Here is a 9,685-nt window from a genome sequence, read left to right on the forward strand (position 1 = left end):
GATGGAGTCGGTGAGATGACCAGCCTATGAGTCACCTATGATAAAACGATAATGAAAAAAGAAAAAGTCGTCAAAAAAGAATTGAAAAGAAGGGGGTTATAGAAGTACTTGTAGGCCTGTCCGTATTATGCCTTCGCCGACGCCCATGGTATTTTGAGTGCATAGTTATGTACGCCCAGTATAGATTTCGCAGGTGTATGAGGTGGACGGCGGAGGCCGAACTGCTAGTCCAGCTCCATAATTTGTCGGTCCTGCCGAATGGGGACCGACGACTTTATGGCCGACAAGGTACATGGTTTAATAAGGCCGACTTGTACTCCGGCTGGAGGGAACGTAGTATGGTCCTCAGTCCGGAGGGAGTATGTCTCGTGCTCCTCTGTAGGGGCGTGTGTCAAGTATACCATGTTCACCGTTTTTACCTCGGGGGGAAATTGCTTCTGACCCCCGGTATTTGGTTGGTGAATCTCTTCGTCATTGCTATCACTGGGCGGTCTTTTCCCTTATGTTCGGTGTTGAGCCTGCTGGCCTGCTTGAAGACCCAACAACTTCTGTTGGTGTGATTGGCTGGCTTATCGGGATTGCCATGAATCTGGCAGGGTCGATCCAATATCTTGTCTAAGGTGGATGACTCGTCTCTGTTTGCCTTGAATGGCTTTTTCCGTTGACCGGATTTGGGGCCACTGAATCCGGCGTTGACCGCTGTATCGCGCATTCTCTCATTATCATTGCGACGTTTGAGTTTGCTACGTCGTGGTTTGCCATTGCTGTCTCGGACTTCGGAAGTGCCCGGATCGCTGGCACTGTTACTTCTACGAGCGAGCCAGCTGTCTTCTCCAGCGCAAAAGCAAGTCATCAGAGCAGTAAGGGCTGACATGGATTTTTGGTTTTTCTTGACCGATGTGGCGGGCGAGCCAGTCGTCCCGGACGCTGTGTTTGAAGGCCGCTAGGGCTTCCGCGTCTGGATAGTCGACGATTTGGTTCTTTTTAACTAAGAACCTAGTCCAGAGCTTCCTGGCTGACTCTACGGGCTGTTGAACTATATGGCTTAAGTCATCGGCGTCTGGTGGCCGGACATATGTACCTTGGAAGTTGTCGCGGAAGGCGTCTTCCAAATCCTCCCAGCTGCCAATAGAGTCTTCGGGCAGACTGTTTAACCAGTGCCGAGCTGGACCATTGAGTTTAACGGGAGGTATTTGATGGCATGAAGGTCATCTCCACGGGCCATGTGGATATGGAGAAGGAAATCCTCGATCCATACCACGGGATTAGTTGTTCCATCATATGATTCGATATTCATGGGTTTAAACCCTTCGGGGAATTCGTGCTCCATTACTTCGTTTGTGAAGCAAAGAGGGTGTGCGGCGCCTCTATATTGGGCCACATTGCAACGTAGCTCTGATGGAGTCCGTCTGCGGTTTTCGGCCCAGGTGTGACTAGGCTTGTCACGTCCGAATAGATAGCCGTTGTCATGTGTCGGGGCACATCCTCGCGATCCGTAGACTGATCTGGTATGTCCTGCTCTATTGTCCAGGTCTTGCTAAAGGTCATATGTGTGACCACGAGCTGTGTTGTCTCTGCCTTTACGGTGAGGAGGGGCGGGATGGTGTTCGGCTTGAGTTGCCGCTTTGTCCCCCACGTGGTGGTCGGTTAGCCGCATTGCGCGGTGATGGTATGGGCTCCGGTGCCTCGTCATCGAACTGAGGTAGCAATTTGTGCTTTGGGTAAATTTTGACTGGGCGCTTGAGGCCGTGTTCTTCGGCTGCTAGGACATTAGTCCATCTATCGTTGAGCAGATCTTGGTCAGCTTGAAGCTGTTGTTGCTTATTTTTCAGGGTCCTTGCAATGGCTATTAGCCGGTGCTTAAAGCGCTCCTGCTCCTGAGGTTCCTCAGGCATGATAAAATCCTCGTTGCCAAGACTCACCTCATCCTCGGAGAGTGGAAGATAATTACTGTCCTCCAGGTCGTTGTTTATGGCATGTTCGTCAGGGCTAACTTGCCCGTTTTCGCGATCGTCCTGTTCGGCAGTTCGTTCGTCGGGATCTTCTCTGTCTTCGGCACCGTCCGGAGTGTTGTCCTCTCCTGTGTTCGTATCGCTGTTTATTCCATGACTTGACTTAGAGCGGTGCTGCTGACGCCGGCGTTTTGGTTGTATCACAGGAGGTTTGTCCTCAACTAGATCTGCCTTCTCATTGTCATTAGTTCTCTTAGGTGTATCCACCATGTATACGTCGTAGGAAGAGGTGGCTGTCCAGGGTTCGGTAAACGGAGGGTCTTGGACCGGTTCCTCATTGGCATCATCGTCTATACTGTCGATGTCTTCGGAGCCGTAGTCGAGCGTGTCGGTTAAGTCTTCGACAGTGTGTATGAAGTGGGCGATGTGCGGGAAGAAAAATTCTCTGTTATCAATCTCTAGTTCGAACCGGATAGAGTTCGGATGTGAGCCCCCCGCTAAAGATAGTGCTCTTAACGAGTTTAGCACGTCGCCCAGAGGCAAATGCCGGAAGATGTCTGCGGCACTGAATTCGGTGATCGATGAACGATCGTGCTTGATAGGCGTGGACGTGCATAGTTCGGAACCTGTAGCCGGAGACGGGTCCGTAGTTCCGGTGACATAGATGTCACTTGAAGTTAAGTCTATGTGCGGCTCCAACGCCGCTGAGACCGCGGCTTCCGCGGCGGGGTTGAGCGTCCCGTCTTCGGATGGCGCGATTTGCTATGGATCTATGGCTGGAGCAGCTACATGTACTATCTCCTGCGTGTGGACCGATGACAGATTTAGGCCATGTTCATCGTGGTGGCAGAGAGCGACTGCCGTGGTCTCGAATCCGTCGTAGATCAAGTCTCCACGGATATCTGCGACGTAGTTCAAGTTTCCAAATCTGACCTGGTGGCCAGGTGTAACATCCCAAAATTCTAAATTTTGGAATGTTATATTAATTAAATAAATTTTATTGTTTGTTTGATTGATTGACTGAAAATGAATGGAATTTGAAACAAACAAAAAATCGAATGAGAGGGAATAAAAGGACTTTCCCAATTTTTTTTCTATTTGAATCCCTATTTGATTTTTAGTTTGAATCTTGTAAAAATTCTCTGATAAAAAAATAATATGAGAGGAGGAAAATGACACTCCAAAAGATCAAAGACAATGTTTGGATTGAGATTCAAATTTGAAAAAAAAAACATTTGCAAATTATTTGAAACTCAATTCTATTTTGGAGTTATTTCTTAAACAAATGTTTTTTAGTATTTTATTTGGCCGCCAAGATATGTTCATGTTTTAGAAAATCTTTTTCTGAAAATTTTGGTATATAATATGCCTATATAACATATTTTGTTTTTCTTCAGTTTATTGGTTTTGCTCGCTGTTAAAAGGCTGAAAACGTTTTTTTATACGACCGGCCCGATCAGCAGGCCAAGGCCCAGCCCAACGCTGGCGCTAGCGCTAGCGCACCCATGCATGTACGCTCGAACTCCCTCCAGCGCTGCGGCCACCTCTCCCTCACGTGCGCCCTCTCTCCCTTTCCATGGCGCTGGACCCCACCCGCCATCTTCTCCCGTCGCACGAAACATGAGGATCCCGGCTCGGGCACGGTTGCCATGCCGCACGCGCAAACGACGGAAACCCTATCTATGGCTTGCCCTCTGCCTCAAGAACATGTCCTATAAATACCCAGCCACCTCCTCGTCCCACGCCCCCAAAACCCCACGCCGAAACCACTTCTACCGCACGTGATCTTCATTTGGATCTCGCTGGAGCCGAGACGGTTCACCGTAGTTCCCGATGTCGGTGAGCAACCCCGAACCACCAAATCTTGTCCAACATACTTCTCTCGTCTTTGTGCATCTCCTTGACATCGTTTCCTCATCTAGGGAGCACCGGAGCCTCGCCATGGACCTCGCCCGACATTGCCGGAGCACTGAGTTCATCTCGACGCTCCGCTCATGTCCGTCATCCCCGACCTTCACCTTCAACTAAAAATCGGACCCCCTCGGAGTCCTCCACCCGCTGGACATCGCCGCCTCCACCGCGAGCCGCCGGAGCAATCGCCCTTGCCGGCGCTCTTCTTCTCTCCCATCGACACCCTCTCTGTAAGCAACGAGTGCCTCCCTTCATTTGTTTTTTGGAAACGTTAAGTGCAAAAAAATATTAGATCGGTTTAGTAGATCGGTTTTCCTTATAGATCGGTTCCTCGGTTTAGATCGAACCGGCTCCCCGGTCTTCTGTTAAATAAACGCACGTGTACGTATTTATAAGTTTCACCCGAGTGTTTGGTAGCTACAGATCGCACCCCCCTAGTCCCAATAGCGCCCGTTTTTTTCTTCTGTATTTCCGTTTCTGTTTTTAAAACAGAAAAGTTTCAGTTTCGTAAATTCTATATCTCTTAGGTTATTTGGAGTTTTTGATTGATTCTTTCTGCTCTAGTCTGAAAATTTCTTAATGTTTCTGTATAAAATAATTTCGGCCATGTTTGTAGTTTTAAAAATTGTTTTATTTGGGTTTTAGTCAGATTAGTATTTCTGCTATAAAATGAGCTAGAATTAATAATTTTTGGCGATTCTTTTTGCCACTGCTTTGTTTTGACCTTGCCTAACAGTAGGATTAATTTGGGTATTTATAGATTTTTTTAAAATTTGTTTTTCACGAAAACAACACAGTGCTGGTTATTTTTAACTTGCTGCTGTTTTCTGTTGTTTTAATTATTTTTAAAACTTATTTTAACCTCTGTTATATTTTATTTCAGATTTGTTTCTGTAGTTATAGAGGGTGAAATTTTATTTACAAAAAAATATAATGTTTATTTCTTTTTCTTGTTTTGTTTTAATCGTAACTAGAGTTTTTTTAAAAATAGTTTTTAGGTGTTTCTTTTTGCTAATAAAAGTTTATGAAAAATACCTTCTGTTAACTTAATTGTTTTTCTTTGTATTTTATGTTAATTTATTAGTTTATTGTTTTAATTGTTGTTAAGTTTTTACTTAGGACAAAACTGTTTTGTGATATGTCTTAGAGTTTTCTTTAGTAGTTTCACTGTGTAGTTTTCCTTTGTTCTTATTTGGTGTCCCTTGTTGTTTTGCAATTTATTTGTTGGTTTAATATGAGTGTTAGAATTGCTTGCTAGTATGTTTGCTTATATGAATGATATGTTTGAATACATAGATTTTCAACGGAGTGAAGAATAGTTCTACTAAGATATTATTCTGAGAGCGTTGTTATCTTCATCAAGTAATACGAGGCAAGTTCACTTTGACCATGTTTTCCATACCTATGTTTATTTGCATGTAGTAGCGCCCTTTCAACAATCCCTCCAGTAATGTTATTGAATCTTGTAGATGAGTAGAATGCATGAGGTAGAAAACCATCTCCCTGTTACCAAACCTGGGACGTTACATAGTTTTAATGCTACGCTATAGTAGACGGGGTTTGGTATGAGTGCATGAGAGTGGTGTGAAGAAGGACTCTACGTCAATGGCGACAACTTCATGATGGCACCGGCAAGGACTGCATCTTCAGGATTTCGAGACTCGAGACAAGAATTCAATACACACTACTGGGTGAAGGACGGTTGACGGGCACCCTGGAGAAACCAGTGGTTGGCCGGGATGCATGGAGAAGCGCCATGACATCTTGCGGAAAGCTTCACCCAGACTCAAAGAGACGGAAGGATACTTCATCCCCAGAAGCTTACTTGTGCAACCGCAAGTCACTATGGGCTCTGGCTTGGTTGACTTTAGTGGTGACTCTGGCTGGGACGGTGCTAGCAGATGTAGAACTACGGTAGGATTGGATGAGCACCGGACAGTGGTCAGAGGAACTCTTTGGAAGACCATGTTTCGGTCATCTTGTTCTCAAACACCCTGAAGTGCGAGAATGTAAAGAGAGGGATCGAATCTTGCGGGTAAAGTGTACAAACCTTTGCAGAGGGTTAAAACCTAATCGATTAGCCATGTCCCCGGTTACAGACAATTTGAGCCTCTAGACTTGGATCTATCTCGGAACTCTCAACACCGGACTGATAACATAATTGTGGGCAACTTATGATGATTTGGGTATGAGACATCGGTTGGCGGAACCATGTCATGACAGAAAAATCCGTAGTACAGACTCCTGATATTCCTTTGTTGTAGGGAAAATAAAACCAGCTTTTACGCAAAAACATCAGACACATAGCCACAAGGCCATATTGCATATAGAATAGTTTTATCATCTGCTTTCTCATATTGTGATCTTGCCGGTACATTCAATGTACTGACCTACACGGCTGCAACGTCTCATGTTGCAGATATGTTCCTTCCGATGAGTAAGAGTACGGTAGAGGGTTACGGTCTACACTCAACCTGCCGATGGCGTTGATGGGACTCCACACCCGATTGTTTGTTTCCGCCGAGACCTATGAGGTATATATCAGTTTTACATTATTTATACATGTGATTGCACTTTGATATATACATTGATGTACTATGTGTGCCAGCATACCGATCCAGGGATGGCACAGATACACAGAGGCATGACCGTCTGAGGTCGGGTTGCTACACCAGGGGCGTAGATTTCGATCTGCTCCATATGGCCAAGCGAGTTGGCCCATAGTGCGAAGCCGCCGAACATGAAGATCTGTCCGGGGAGGAAGAGTTCTCGTTGGACAACATCGTTGTAGATGATTGAAGGAGCCATCAAACCTTTTGAGGACGACACAGTGGAACTCTCAATGAAAGCACCAATGTCGGTGTCAAAACCGGCGGATCTCGGGTAAGGGGTCCCGAACTGTGCGTCTAGGATTGATGGTAACAGGAGAGGGGAGACATAATGTTTACCTAGGTTCGGGCCCTCTCTATGGAGGTAATACCCTACTTCCTGCTTGATTGATCTTGATGAATATGAGTATTACAAGAGTTGATCTACCACGAGATCATAATGGCTAAACCCTAAAAGTCTAGCCTAGCTATGATTATGAGGATCTATCTACGGACCTAGCCCTTTGGTTTATATAGACACAGGAGGGATCTAGGGTTACACAAGGTCGGTTACAAAGAAAGGAATCTTCATAGTTGATCGCCAAGCTTGCCTTCCACGCCAAGGAGAGTCCTATCTGTACACGGGTAGAGTCTTCGGTCTTTGTATCTTTACGGCCCATCAGTCCGGCCCATATCCAATAGATCGGAAACCTGAGGACCCCTTAGTCCAGGACTCCCTCAGCAACCTCTGCTTCCCTCTGCGAAGGGCCTATCTTTTCTTTTATGCAAAGGGTCAAAGTTTTTCTCTCTATTACTTTTATTTTTCTCCTTTGACAAGCATCATGTAGTGAGGATAGATCTAGGCACATATGTCCAGTTGAATGTAGATAGCATGAGTTATTATTGTTGACATCACCCTTGAGGTGAGTATGTTGGGAGGCAAAACTATAAGCCCCTATCTTTCTATGTGTCCGGTTGAAACGTTTTGCTCATGGGTACGAGGTGAGTGTTAGCAATCATTGAAGACTATATGATGGTTGAGTATGTGGACTTGCCTAAAGGCTTCGACACGCGACCCTTCCTGAAAAGATGATGAATTGTAGTTGCAAAGTTGACTGATAACATAGTTTGTCGGTTTCTAATAGAGTTTTGCTTTATACTTTGATTGTGTGATGAACTATTACTTATGCATGAGAAGTATATGATGAAAGTTCTATGATAAAAGTCCTATGTTTAATGTTGTTGCTATTATAATAATCAACATGATGCTTCTATGTCCGTATTTTGTTTTTATCGACACCTCTCTCTCAAAGCATGTGGACATGTTTTTCAATTTAGGTTTTCGCTTGAGGACAAGCGAGGTCTAAGCATGGGGGAGTTGATACGTCCATTTTGCATCATGTTTTCTTACTGTTATTTATAATGTCTTTATCCATAATAATGCTTTTTGGAGTAATTCTAATGCCTTTTCTCTCATAATTTGCAAGGAACACACCAAGAGGGAGAATTCCGACAGCAAGAAATCTGGACCTGGAAAATCTACGTCAGGCCACCTATTCTGCACAACTCCAAATGAGCTGAAAGTTCAGGAGATTTTTTATGGATTATTTAAGAAATACTGGAGCCAATAAACACCAGAGGGGGGCCACCAGGTGGGCACAACCCACCTGGGCGCGCCCTGGTGGGTTGTGGCCTCCTCGGCCCACCTCCGGTGCCAATCTTCTGGTATACAAGTAATTTTGACCTAGAAAAAATAAGGAGAGGACTTTCGGGATGAAGCGCCGCTACCTCGAGGCAGAACTTGGGCTGGAGCACTTTTGCCCTCCGGCGGAGTGATTTCGCCGGGGGAACTTCCCTCCCGAAAGGGGAAATCATCGTCATCATCTTCACCAACAACTCTCCCATCTTGGGGAGGGCAATCTCCATCAACATCTTCAGCAACACCATTTCCTCTCAAACCCTAGTTCGTCTCTTGTGTTCAATCTTGTTACCAGAACTATAGATTGGTGCTTGTGGGTGACTAGTAGTGTTGATTACATCTTGTAGTTGATTACTATATGGTTTATTTGGTAGAGGATTATATGTTCAGATCCATTATGCTATTTAATACTCCTCTGATCATGAACATGTTTATCATTTGTGAGTAGTTACTTTTGTTCTTGAGGTTACAGGAGAAATCATGTTGCAAGTAATCATGTGAACTTGATATGTGTTTGATATTTTGATAGTATGTATGTTGTTATTCCCTTAGTGGTGTCATGTGAACGTCGACTACATGACACTTCACCATATTTGGGACTAAGATAATGCATTGTGGAGTAGCAATTAGATGGTGGGTTGCGAGAGTGACAGAAGCTTAAACCCTAGTTTATGCGCTATTTCGTAAGGGACCGATTGGATTCAAAAGTTTAATGCTATGGTTAGAATTTATTCTTAATACTTTTCTCGTAGTTGCGGATGCTTGCGGGAGGGTTAATCATAAGTAAGAGGTCTATTCAAGTAAGAACATCACCTAAGCACCAGTCCACCCACATATCAAATTATGAAAGTAGCGAACACAAATCAAACCAAAATGATGGAAGTGACTAGATATTCCCGTGTACCCTCAAGAACGCTTTGCTTATCATAAGAGACCATTTTGGCCTGTCATTTTCCTCAAAAGGATTGGGATACCTTGCTGCACTTTTGTTACTATTATCGTTACTTGCTCGTTACAAATTATCTTGCTATCAAACTACTCTGCTACTTACAAATTCAGCACTTGCAGACAATACCTTACCGGAAACTACTTGTCATTTCCTTCTGCTCCTCGTTCGGTTCGACACTCTTACTTATTGAAAAGAGGTACGATTGATCCCCTATACTTGTGGGTCATCAATGTGATCCGCAGAGGGCTTTGCCTAAGCAGTACGTGAATATGACGGAGGAGTAAACCGTGGAGGGAGACGCCGCACACGGCTTGGAACAATTGGTGTGTCTCCAATGGGTGCCGTGCCCACGTATATAGAGGAGGGAGAGGGAGGGGGCCGACCAGGGGGCGCGCCATAGGGGGGGGGACTGACTAGGACTCCCAATCCTAGTCGCCCCCCTTTCCTTTCTTTCAGAGGGGGGAAAGGGAAGGAGAAGGAGAGGGAGAGAAGGCCGCGACCCTCCCCTTTGTCCAATTCGGACTCCCTTGGGGGGGGCACCCCTTGCGGGATCCCCTCTCTCTACACTAAGGCCCATATAGGCCCA

The sequence above is a fragment of the Triticum dicoccoides genome, chromosome 2A, assembly GCF_002162155.2.
Source record: "Triticum dicoccoides isolate Atlit2015 ecotype Zavitan chromosome 2A, WEW_v2.0, whole genome shotgun sequence".
NCBI lineage: Eukaryota > Viridiplantae > Streptophyta > Magnoliopsida > Poales > Poaceae > Triticum > Triticum dicoccoides.